Source organism: Geotrypetes seraphini, chromosome 8, assembly GCF_902459505.1.
Source record: "Geotrypetes seraphini chromosome 8, aGeoSer1.1, whole genome shotgun sequence".
Taxonomy (NCBI): Eukaryota; Metazoa; Chordata; class Amphibia; order Gymnophiona; family Dermophiidae; genus Geotrypetes; species Geotrypetes seraphini.
In genome coordinates, this window is record NC_047091.1 from 46,465,768 (window position 1) to 46,478,964 (window position 13,197).

General features: G+C 45.9%; 1 protein-coding gene across 1 annotated transcript in view; it reads right to left on the reverse strand.

Moving 5' to 3' along the window:
• The window catches only part of LOC117365577 (leucine-rich repeat and fibronectin type III domain-containing protein 1-like protein), a 639,649-nt gene extending 628,979 nt beyond the window's left edge, over positions 1-10,670 (reverse strand). Inside the window, exon 1 of the mRNA XM_033956102.1 lies at positions 9,425-10,670. The gene's annotated coding sequence lies outside the window, so the exon portion shown is untranslated. The remainder of the gene's footprint in view (positions 1-9,424) is intronic.
• Between the last annotated feature and the right edge of the window lie 2,527 nt (positions 10,671-13,197).

A 13,197-nucleotide genomic window follows, 5' to 3' on the forward strand; every position in this document is an offset into this window, starting at 1 on the left:
TCCAGATCTCGTCATAAAGCCATCACAGCTTCTTTTAAATCCCCATCCCAGATCTTATCGGGGAGCCATCATATCTACCTTCTTTTACTTCTTCTTTGCTCTCCCTCAGTCTCATCATAGAGCCATCACAATGGGCCATGTTTTAGTACTCCCTCCCATCCCTCAGTCTCTTTTACCTGCTGTATCTAAATGTGACTCGTCTTGAACTACAATTGAAAAAGACATGAGACAAATCCAAATACATAAATATATACAGTAGATAGATACATTGTGCTTGTCTGAACTGGATTAAATATGCTCGTTTTACGGACTTTGTAGCTTCCCCTTGCTCCAAAATCTTAAAAAAAAAAACCCTCCCCCCAGTTCTAGAACCTCCTTTTTACTGAAAATTGGTTTGCATTCTTTCTGTCTCTGAGAATGAGCACAAGCTTGAATACATAGATTTATGATACAACCGAGGTGCCCTGCGAGGCCTGTCTGTCTGAACTTCTTTTACTGCATTCCTAAAGCAAACAGCTTAATTCAGCTCCTGCCAGCAGTAAAATCATTCTCAGTCTGGTTGCCTTCCCCTGATAGGATTGGGTTCTTGCTGCACTGCCCTGGGATTTCTCCCCTGAGTCCAGCCTGGCTGCGGTTCGGAGGGGATTTGCCAGGTGATCTCATGTAGTATGTTCAAAGGATGCTCCATTTCAGGGAGAAGCAGCAACACTGCAGGTCTCAGTGGTCCTGCAGGACAAGAAAAAAGCCCAGGCAGCTTCTCCTGACGGTAATTGTTCTTTTGGAAGCAAACATAAAAGGGGAGGGCCAAAAGCTGGCAAGGAAGGTTACAGAATTGGATTTAGACTCTTTCTATTGAAAAATGCTGCAGCAATTCAACATCCTTCAGTTCATAATTCTTGTAATGCCCTGTGGTTTTGGTCCCTGCGTTCTCTGCACTTTGTTGAAGTCCCCTGTGGTATTTTCAGTCTCTGTGTACTCTGCACATTGTTGGAGTATCCTGCAGTATTTTCAGTCCCTGCTCTTTCTCCATTTTGCTTTTGTCTCAAGTCTCCTCTAGTATTTCTAGGCTCCATATTTAGTCAATCAAAGTGTGCCAAAAATGTCGTACAAAAATGGCCCCTCAAATTAATATTCCCAAAGTGGAGGCCTCCTACAGCCAGATATGTTTGTCCATTTTCCTTAAGCTCTACCAGCAAAAAAGATACGTGTGAGAGGGATGGGGCGGGGGAACAGTAAAGGCATGTGTAGATGTTACATAGTCTAAGACTGATGTTGGTGCACCAGCAGTGGGCCAGGAGAGAAATAACCCAAATTTTGTATGTGTGAACATAGGTGTCGACCTTTTCAAATTACTTGGGGTGCTAAACACAACAAAAACTATCCCAACTTGGACACAATTAAAGAGCTTAGTCAATATTGGGGGTGTGGGGCTGACAACTATGATTAAGAACATAAGAGCAAAAGAATAGAAGACCCAGTAGCCCGTTCTCACGGTGGCCAATCCAGGTCACTAGTACCTGGCCAAAACCCAAGGAGTAGCAATATTTCATGCTACCGATTCAGGGCAAGCAGATGCTTTCCCCATATCTTAATTACAGACTATGGACTTTTCCTCCAAGAATTTGTCCAAACCTTTCTTAAAACCAGCTACACTATCCGCTTTTACCACAAGCTCTGGATTATGAAGAATTCACACAAAAGATGGGAAATTAATGGATTATCACAGCGCCTTCACTATTCCCCCCCTTTTATAAAACCTAACGTGGTTTTTAGCACTGGCCGCAGCAATAACAGTTCCAATGCTCATAGGAATTTTATGAGCAATGGAGCTGTTACCGCCGCGACTGGTGCTAAAAACCGCACTATGGTTTTGTAAAAGAGGAAGTAAATTAATCACATTAATAGCGCCACATTATCAAAAAAGAAAAACACAAGAAGAAGAATTATTATAAAGAAAGTGTGCTCAGTGCTCCTACTCATGGTCAATAATCAAGACCAATCGTTAAGGGAACCGTTATGGCAACACTAGAAGGGAACAATGTTGCTATGGTGGTTCCCTTAAACACTGGTCTTGATTATTCACCGGTGAGTAGGAGCACTGAGCACACTTTCTTTATAATCTATAATAATAAAACGCTAAGCGAGCATGCGCACTCCTACCTGCGTGATCCATATGTCCGTGGCAGGCAGGAGTGCGCATGCGCGCTACTGGCAGAGAAATTGTAAAGCGCGAGCCTCCCTGCTCTCCAGCTCCTCCAGGCATCGAGCGGCAGTCCTCTATCCAGTCCACTAAAGCGGCTCTTCTGTCTTCCCTCCTCTTCCAAAAAGCCTACTGAGGATAGCGGCCGGCTGTAGCGAAACTCGCAGGCCGCTCTGCACCTCAGTAGCACGTTTCCTCTTACGCACCGGATCGCGTCAGAGGGAACATGCTACTGAGGTGCACAGCGCCTGCGAGGTTCGCTATAGCTGGCCGCGATCCTCATTAGGCTTTTTGGAAGAGGAGGGCAAACACGAACAACCAGGAAGCCAATTGCTGGACAGGGGGAGCAGGCAAGGGGTGCTGCTGGACAGGGGGGGGAGATAACAGGAAGGGAGGCCTACTGCTGGACAGGGGGAGCAGGGAAGAGGTGCTGTTAGACAGGGGAAAAGGGAGAAGACCTACTGTTGGATAGGGGGAATAGGGAAGAGGTGCTGTTAGACAGTGGGGCGGGGGAGGTAAAAGGAAGGGAGAAGGGCTGCTGTTGGACAGGGGGGAGCAGGCAAGGGGTGGTGGTGGACAGCCAAGGAAAGAGACAGAAAGAAAGAAAGAAAGACAGACAGTGGCCAAGGAGAGAGAAAGAAAGAAAGATAGACACATCTATTCTAGCACCCGTTAATGTAACGGGCTTAAATACTAGTATTTAATATTTGTATTATTTTTTAAATTATTGTCTTGTATTTTGCTTTTTTGAAAATATAAATCCTTCCTCAGGTATATCAGTGATAGAAGAAAAAACTCAGGCGGGATTGTACGTCTTAGGAAACCAGACGGAGACTATGTGGAAAAGGATTCGGAAAAAGCCCAACTATTAAATGAATACTTCTGCTCAGTCTTCACCCGAGAAGCGCCAGGGCTCGGCCCTCAGCTACAGACAAGGGTTGGCTCAGTTAACCCGTTTAGTAACTTTGAGTTTACGCCCAGCAGTGTCTACGGTGAGCTGTCAAAGCTCAAGGTTAACAAAGCAATGGGGCCGGACAACCTGCACCCCAGGGTGCTTAGGGAGCTGAGTGATGTCTTGGCGGAGCCACTGTCCGCGCTCTTCAACCTCTCCCTTAGTACAGGCAGCGTCCCGTTGGACTGGAGGATGGCTAACGTCATTCCACTCCACAAGAAAGGCTCAAAGATGGAGACAGCAAACTACAGACCAGTGAGTCTAACATCGATAGTGAGCAAACTAATGGAAACTCTAATCATACACCAATTAGATAAGATCCTGGATGAGGAGAATCTACGGGATCCCCGACAACATGGATTTACTAAGGGGAGATCCTGCCAATCCAACCTGATCAGCTTCTTTGACTGGGTTAACGGGGAAGCTGGATATTGGGGAGTCCCTGGACATCGTGTACCTGGACTTTAGCAAAGCATTTGATAGCGTACCACACCGCAGGTTACTGAGCAAGATGAGTTCTATAGGATTGGGTAACACATTGACGAAATGGGTTGGGAGCTGGCTTGGAGGTAGGCTCCAAAGGGTGGTGGTGAACGGCACCCCCTCCGAAATGACGGAGGTGATTAGTGGAGTACCACAGGGCTCAGTCTTGGGCCCAATCCTATTCAACATCTTTATAAGAGACTTGGCAGAAGGGCTTCGAGGTAAAATAACATTATTCGCCGATGACGCCAAACTGAGTAATGTAGTGGGCAAATGCACAACAGACGAAGATTCAGTGCCCGACAACATGATGCACGACCTACTCCTACTGGAGCGATGGTCTAGGACATGGCAACTCAACTTCAATGCCAAAAAAATGCAAAGTTATGCACCTGGGCAGCCAGAATCCATGCAAGTCTTATACCCTTAATGGCGAGATCCTAGCAAATACGGTAGCAGAACGAGACTTGGGGGTAATCGTCAGTGAGGACATGAAGTCTGCCAATCAAGTGGAGCAGGCTTCATCCAAGGCAAGACAAATCATGGGCTGCATACGAAGGGGTTTCGTCAGTCGTAAGGCGGAAGTCATTATGCCATTGTATAGATCCATGGTGAGGCCCCACCTGGAATACTGTGTGCAATTCTGGAGGCCGCATTATCGCAAGGATGTGCTGAGACTGGAGTCGGTGCAAAGAATGGCCACCCGGATGGTCTCGGGACTCAAGGATCTACCATACGAAAAATGCTTGACAAATTACAGCTATACTCGCTCGAGGAGCGCAGAGAGAGGGGGGACATGATCGAGACGTTAAAGTATCTTACGGGCCGCATCGAGGCGGAGGAAGATATCTTCTTTTTCAAGGGTCCCACGACAACAAGAGGGCATCCGTTGAAAATCAGGGGCGGGAAACTACGAGGTGACACCAGGAAATTCTTTTTCACTGAAAGAGTGGTTGATCGCTGGAATAGTCTTCCACTACAGGTGATTGAGGCCAGCAGCGTGCCTGATTTTAAGGCCAAATGGGATCGGCACATGGGATCTATTCACAGGGCAAAGGTAGGGGAGGGACATTAAGGTGGGCAGACTAGATGGGCCGTGGGCCCTTATCTGCCGTCTATTTCTATGTTTCTATGTTTCTATTAATGTGATTAATTATGATTATGAACTAGATACCCCAAACATAAGTTCATTTTTTTTCAAAATGATTTTTACCCATCCAGGAATATACACAAGTACACACTATAGTGCTATATATGTGTGTGTGTAGTGGGGAGAGGGAAGTATTCCTGTGTGGGCAAATTTTGGAGTAGCTATGCTGAAATGCACCCAATGGCATATTCTGTTCACAGCCAAGAGCCACCTTCTCTGATAACACAAATGCCAGAGACATTTTCTCCTCAGGGAAAACAGGACAAAAGGTTAACCCTATACATTCTCAAGAGCCTCATGATGTGGGAGAAGGTTAGTGACCACTGGGGGAGTGTGGGAGTTTATTACTTTTTTTTTTTTTTGGTAATAATTTTTATTGAGAAAGCAGTCAAATACAAACAACAAGGCCCAAACCAATCTCTCCAGTGGTCATCTGTATACATTTTTTGACACTTAGACACTCTTAAAACAGGTTTAGCTCATAATGTCTAAGTTCTGTCTAGGATGCTCTAGGAAAGGTTTATCACCACAAGTTGTCTAAATCTAAGCCCTCCCAGAAAATGCCTCCAACACCACCCCCCACCTGTATTCTTGGATGCACAGTGGGACAGAACTGCTCACAAGATGTCCAGAAATCTGTTTTGAAAATCATTACTTGGACATCCTTGCAATTAGGACTTCTAAGTGCTGATTTATGTCATTATTGTAGACATTTTAGAGTTTTAAAAATGCCCCCAATTGTGAGGTTCTGACAAGTCTATAAAAAATATTAGCCAAGTAGACTTGGAAGAGCTATCACTTATTACAGTGGTCCCAAACCTGTCTTAGGAGCTTCCCAGACTGTCCGGCTCTCAGGATATCCAGAATGAATATTCATGAGAGATTTGCATGCATTTCCTCTACTGCATGCAAATCTCTCTCATGAATATTCATAGTGGATATCCTGAAAACCTGAATAGATGGGAAGCCCCCAGGACAGTTCTGAGAACCACTGACTTATCACTTGAAATGAGCTATGAGAAGCTAGTTTACTTTCTGGGATTTCCCAAGTATGTGTGACATGATAGAAAGCTGGTAATGATTCATCCTGGTCTGGCTCAGCATTTTATGTTCTGAAGTCCAAATTACAGAGTCAGGGTGAGGTTAGATCATCATAAACAGGCTGTTAGTCCTGGCTTTACCCTCTATATCTGTGGTTCCCAAACCTGTCCTGGGGGACCCCCAGCCAGTCAAGTTTTCAAGATATCCCTAATGAATATGCATGAGAGAGATTTGCATATAATGGAAGTGACAGGTATGCAAATCTCTCTCATGCATATTCATTAGGAATATCTTGAAAACCTGACTGGCTGGGGGGTCCCCCAGGACAGGTTTGGAACCACTGCTCTATATCTTATATGAACTTATAAGTCCCAATTTCACAACCCCCCCCCCCCCCGAACTATAAATCTAGAGGTGCACTGAAGGAAGGGAGAACCGAATCAAGACTTAGAAGTGCCCTGATGCTGTCTAGTCAGTAAATGTTGACATTTTTTAAACATGTGACGCTCCAAAAGCATTTCCTCAAGATTGTAAACACAGCACGCAGAAACAAATCAGGGAATCGCAACATTTTAATGCCTATTAGCTAGGAAAATCCATATTAAGGCAAGCACCTGATGCTAAATCAAAGCTTTCAAGATGCTAACCTCCTAATGCAAGAATAAGAACATAAGAAGTTGCCTCCACTGAGGCAGACCAGAGGTCCATCTCGCCCAGCGGTCCGCTCCCACGGCGGCTCATCAGGCCTATTGCCTGAGCAGTGGTCCCTGACTATTTCTATAACCTACCTCTACTCCTATCCCTATAACCTACCTCTACTCCTATCTGTACCCCTCAATCCCTTTGTCCTCTAGGAACCTATCCAAACCTTCTTTGAAGCTCTGTAACGTGCTCCTGCCTACCACAGTCTCCGGAAGCACGTTCCATGTATCTTTATTAATATATCTTAACTTATAATAATAATGAGTTACTCTGCAAAAAGAAATAACTGCCAATTAATGCCCCCAGCATGAATGACCCTCAATACATGTTCACTGCGGATTAATGTTTCATTATACGGTGGGGTATGGTTGCATTTTGTTTTGGTACATAGTGCTGGTTTGGCTGCTCTACATTTGAGCTTCAGCTCACTTGAAATGTTCCTGAAGCCTATTCAGTGACCTTGAATGACATGATAGGTTCAGAGCTGAAGTACAATTGGGTCTCCTTTGTCCCCAACCAGTGGGTTTGTTTCTTTTAGGCCTCCTCTCCATCCTCTATAACCCGGCAGCCATCAGATAGATGGCCTTGGCAATGGGACCAGAGATCATGACCTGCAAGAGCCAAGATGACATATGTATCTCACACTTATCACAGCTCAATAATACAACTTTGTTGCTAACCTGCAGGTCACCCCTGAGGCTGTTGGGCAAGTGACATGCCGTAAGGTGCAATAAGATATGGAGTTCCTATCACTAGAGAATTTACTACATAAAGGAAAAGAAAGAGAGACAGACCAGAGATGAGGATGGGGTTAGGATTACTGTGTAGTAGATTCCAGAAGAAGGAAGTTCCAGGCACAAAGGCTTGGAGATGATCAGAGGGGGCTAATGGAAGTCTGTGCTGAGTATAGAGTGCATTTTATGACGATATAAGAATTAATGGCTGAGATCACAGAGGGATAGAAGAACATCTGAAAATCAACTCCAGATGTAGTCTATATCAGTGGTTCCCAACCCTGTCCTGGAGGACCACCAGGCCAATCGGGTTTTCAGGATAGCCCTAATGAATGGAGAAGATCTGCACGCCTGGCACCTCCATTATGTGCAGATCTCTCTCATGCATATTCATTAGGGCTATCCTGAAAACCCGACTGGCCTGGTGGTCCTCCAGGACAGGGTTGGGAACCACTGGTCTATATAATCATCTTATAGATTCCTAAGGGCAGGCTTCATGGTTCATATAGTTAATATGAACAAGAGATTATACTGATCCCTAAAATTCAATCCTTGTGGACAGCTGTACTGTATTTCTGAAGACCAAAGTGGGAAAGTGTGTGTGTGGGTGGAGGGGGGGAGAGGGGAAATATGTGGAGTGCCAAAAAGGTGCCATACACCTTTCAAATCACTGAGCAGGCCCTCTTATGTCCTCCAAAGCAGTGGTCCCCAACCCTGTCCTGGAAAACCATTAGCCAGTCGGGTTTTTGAGATAGCCTTAATGAATATGCATGGGGTAGATCTGCATTCCTATCATCTTCATTACATGCAAATTTTTTTCTTGCATATTCATTAGGCCTATCCCAAAAACCTGACTGGCTAATGGTCCTGCAGGACAGGGTTGGGAACCACTGCCCCAAAGAATCCTTCTCAAATTGAAGGAACAGCACTTGCTTCTGTGGTGTTAGAAGTACAAGAGACCTGGAATGTCAAATAAAGAACTAGGAATTTCTCAACAAATACATGGACATGTCATACGGGTTTTGATATGATACAAAAGCTTGTCTAAAGTATTGTAGTTTCTCCCTCTCAGAGTTTTCCTCTTCCAGTCATAAACAACTGAGGAGCATGTGCACAGGCAGAAAGAGGAAACCTAACTGCTGGAGACTAAATCGATAAAACCACTAAAAGGTAGGTCCAGAATCCTTTGCCTGATCAGGCATGAAGCTGCTCCTGGTAATGCTGATTCCGCATCAGAAGAGACACTCTGCAAGACAATTTATAACCAGTATGCTTGAGTTATAGTGTAAGCAACTCCCCCTCCCCTTCATCTCTCTCCCTAATCCTCTCCTCTGTCACTCCCTCCCCTTTCTCTCTCTATCCCACCGCTTTCTCTTTAACCATACCGCACTATCCCTGTCCTTTTCTCACCCCTTCCTGTGGTAGATCCACTGCCTCTGCACCCAGAGGTTGTGGGATCAAATCCCAGTGCTGCTCTTTGTGACCTTGGGCAAGTCACTTAATCCTCCATTGCACCAGGCTCAAAATAAGAACCTGTATATATGTAAACCGCTTTGAATACGTAACCACAAAAAAAATCAGTATACAAGTCCCATTCCTTTCCCTTTTGGTCCCCTCCCACTCTGTTACTCCATTATTCCTGATTTTTATCTTGCACTTTCTGTAAACCTATCACACCTCCTGACAGCAGAGAAAAAAACACAGACTTTAAAAAGTCAGCGCCCAGACACGAAATGCCTGTAATTAAGCAAGTGAAATAGAAATACCACACTCTCTGAGCTTCCCTATTGCCTCTATCCTAGTTGCTAGAGGACTCAGTACTTTTCTGGGCAGCAGCCAGACCTTCTTGAGGGAGCTTTATGAAAATTAAGATGGTCTCTTTCTGTAGCGGCAGGTCACAGACTAGCTGTGAATATAGGTGAAAACAGGTGCAACAACTATAAATTCAACTTGATTTCCCCCAAAGGCTATAATATTAATTCATTCTGCAACACCATCATTACAGCAGCCACATGTTAAATAACAGCTGGCACGACACAGAAGAATGCCACAAGTCTTTTCTCTAGCTGACCCCCTCCTCCCCCTGAGGGGAGGGACATTGCTTTTGTCCAACATTTGCAATCAATCGAGCGCTTTGGGAAACACAAGGGAGGCAAATTTACCTGAGATGAAGCCCAAGACGCTGTTCCAACGCTCTATAGAGGTGCGGATCTAATGGGCCTGGGGGAGGGGGCACAGCTGCAGCAGCCCACCTACAATGTCCAAATTCTTCCCTGGACACCCATGTTCTCAGTGCCCCAGGCACTGTCTATTGGGGTAGTAGGAAGCAGTTCTTAGACATTTGATTTCCACAGCAGCCAATATATCTTTTCTGAGTTAGCATACCCGTAGCCAGCATGTGGCAGAAGCCCACCAACTCATTGCCCTGATCTCCCACCCTCCAGGGCTGGAGCCAACCAGGAAAAGGGAGCCAGAGCAGCAACTGGCCGACATCCCAAGGCCATCAGAATCCAGGATTGCCCCAAACTGACTCTCCCACTTCCATGCTCATAATATTAATTCACCTATGGAAAATATACCTCTATATGTGCACACGGTAAAAAGGATCACCAGCTTGTGCAATTAAAAAAAAATAAAAAAATCCCCCAAAGACGAAACAGTAAAACCCTAAGGCAGGAGCTTCAGCAGGAAGAGAGGATGCAGAGGGGGGTCTCGGGTTTGACAACTGCCCTTTCGTTTCTGACCCACTAATCCCTCCATCGACGATGTGTATTTGGGTGAAAAGAGGTCAACTAGTCTTCTTTTCTCGCCCCTTGGAAATGGAAGAAAGGAGGTCGCAGATCTCACTCCTTTGATGGTGGTGACATCAAACAGCTGCTAAGGAAACTATAACTCAACATCTGGAAGGGAGAGGGCATAAAAATAAATCCAAGTCGGGGCCGACCCTCTCCCCCACCCCCAGCAGAGGGAGCTGCTGTCCTAGGTCGGTTCGTAACTTTACACGTTTATCTGCCCAGGTCTGAAAATAAGAGTCGCAGCCTCCCGTTTCATTGCGATGCAGAGCGCTGCCTCCGACTCCCGAAGATGTCACCTTGAATCTTCCTTTGGGTCTGGGATGGGGGTTTCCTCCTGCTGCCGATAGATTTGCCCTGGACTTTCTTCCCCCGTCTCCTTTGTGCTCTCCCGGTCTTTGGCGTGGACCCACGAAGGGGCTCCGATGGATCCCAGCAAGGCCGGGTCGTCAAGGGAGAGCTGGGCACTGCATCCCTGCCAGCACCCCCCCTGCATAGGCAGCGCCCAGATGTGCTGCAGCTGCTGCTGTCGGCTGCCGATCCTGCCCGATCGCCCTCATGTACCCGTGGTGAGGTGCGCCGGGGGGAGTTTCAGTCTCTTCTCCGTCCGCCCGTGGGGTCGGGGCAGTCTGGTCCCGGAGACCCAGAAGAAGAGAGCTGGTGCTACAGCAGCCCCTGCTCGGCTGCTCCCAGCGTGGGAGGGTCCAATCGCTAAAGCATATCGGCAGCTTCCACCCTTAAAGGAACAAGGACCCATTCTCCTGCCTGATTTTGCATCTCACAAAAGACACCATGTGCCTGGTGGAATTTTACCTGGGGGGGGGGGGGGGCTAAAGCGCCATGAATCCACTCAAGGTTTTACCCATTTCCAATTTTTTTGCATCCATGGACTCTAGTTCCTGTTGGGTTTGTGGTTTTTTTTAACCTCTGGAAAATACAAGTAAGAACTACAAGACCCTGCATGCACTGGGAGTAAACCCAGGACTGGCTATCCCTGTCCCTCTGGACGTGGAGTGGTGTGGTCACCCAGAGGATACAAGTATAGGTTGTGTCTCCCTTTCTTTGTATTAGAGATGTGACCCCCTGCCCTGCAGATTTTGGATATTGGGTTTCTTTTCGACATGGATAAAAAAAAAAAAAAAAAGAGCTCTTGTTAAACCATGAGAGAAAAGTATTATTTGGGGATCTTTTTCTTATATGGGAGCATTACATTTTATTTTTATTTTATTGGCTTCATCTATTTAATATCTTTTAGACTAAGATAGAAAGTGAAAAGTATCCAGAGGTGCCCAACCTCGGCCCTTGGAGTTTTCAGGATTTACCCAATGAATATGCATGAGATCTATTTGCATACAATGGGGAAATCCTGAAAACCTGACTGGATTGTGGCCCTCAAAGACTGTTCTTGGACAACCCTTATATAAGCCATCAAATGAAGAAGGGATTGAGATTTGATATACTGCTTGGACAAGCTATTTTAAGCAGTTTACAATCAGGCACTCAAGCTTTTTCCCTATCTGTCCTGGTAGGCTCATAGTCTATCTAATGTACCTGGGGCAGAGGAGGATTAAGTGATTTATCCAGGGTCACAAGGAGCAGTACAAGTTTTGAACTCACAATCTCAAGGGGGCTGAGGCTGTAGTTCTACCCAACACTCTCCTCCAGGAAGAGACTATCTGAAAAAAAGAAAAAAAGATTAATTACTGGTTAAAAAATAACCAAGGAAAGAAATGTGTCCTAGTGCTTAAAACCAAAGTGGGGAAAAATGGATGGATCCCAGCAAGGTCGGATCATCAAGAGAGAGCTGGGGACTGCATCCATGTCAGCATACCCCCAGCATAGCCAGCGCCCAGATGTGCTGCAGCTGCTGCTATCGGCTGCCGATCCTGCCCTTGTTTATCTGTTTTGTTGTGTGCTGGGGCGTTTCAGTCAGTTTCAGCTTTGAACTGAAGCACGCACCCCCCAAAAAAAAAACCCCCATAAAAATTGTAAATGGTCCTTCATTTGTATCCTGCCTTTGGTCAGGCTACTTCAGTGTAGAGCAGGGGTGTCAAAGTCCCTCCTCGAGGGCCACAATCCAGTCGGGTTTTTAGGATTTCCCCAATGAATATGCATGAGACTATTAGCATACAATGCAAGCAGTGCATGCAAATAGATCTCATGCATATTCATTGGGGAAATCCTGAAAACCTGACTGGAATACGGCCCTCGAGGAGGGACTTTGATACCTATGGTGTAGAGCAGTGATTCCCAAGCCTGTTCTGGGGAAACCCCAGCCAGTCAGGTTTTAAGGATATTCACAATGAATATTCATGAACTCTATTTGCATACACCGCAAATCTATATCATGCATGTTCTTTGTGGATATCCTGAAAACTTGACTGGCTGGGGATTCCCTCAGAACAGGCTCTATGCCATGGATGGGCAACTCCGGTTCTTGAGGGCCGAAATCCAATCGGATTGTCAGGATTTCCCCAATGAATATGCATGGGACTATTAGCATACAAAGAAAGCAGTGCATGCAAATAGATCTCATGCATATTCATTGAGGAAATCCAGAACACCTGACTGGTTTGTGGCCCTAGAGGAGGGACTTTGACACCTGTGGTGTAGAGCAGTGATTCCCAAGCCTGTTCTGGGGAAACCCCAGCCAGTCAGGTTTTAAGGATATTCACAATGAATATTCATGAACTCTATTTGCATACACCGCAAATCTATATCATGCATGTTCATTGTGGATATCCTGAAAACTTAACTGGATGGGGGTTCCCTCAGAACAGGATCTATGCCAGGGGTAGGGAACTCCAGTCCTCGAGAGCCGTAGTCCAGTCAGGTTTTCAGGATTTCCCCAGTCAATATGCATGAGATCTATTTGCATGCACTGCTTTCAATATATATTCATTGTGGAAATCCTGAAAACCCGGCTCTCGAGGACCGGAGTCCCCTACCCCTGATCTATGCCATGGATGGGCAACTCTGGTCCTCGAGGGCCGGAATCCAATCGGATTTTCAGGATTTCCCCAATGAATCTGCATGAGATCTATTTGCATGCACTGCTTTCAATGCATATTTATTGGGGAAATCCTGAAAATCCGATTGGATTCTGGCCCTCGAGGACTGGAGTTGCCTATGTCTGTTCTATG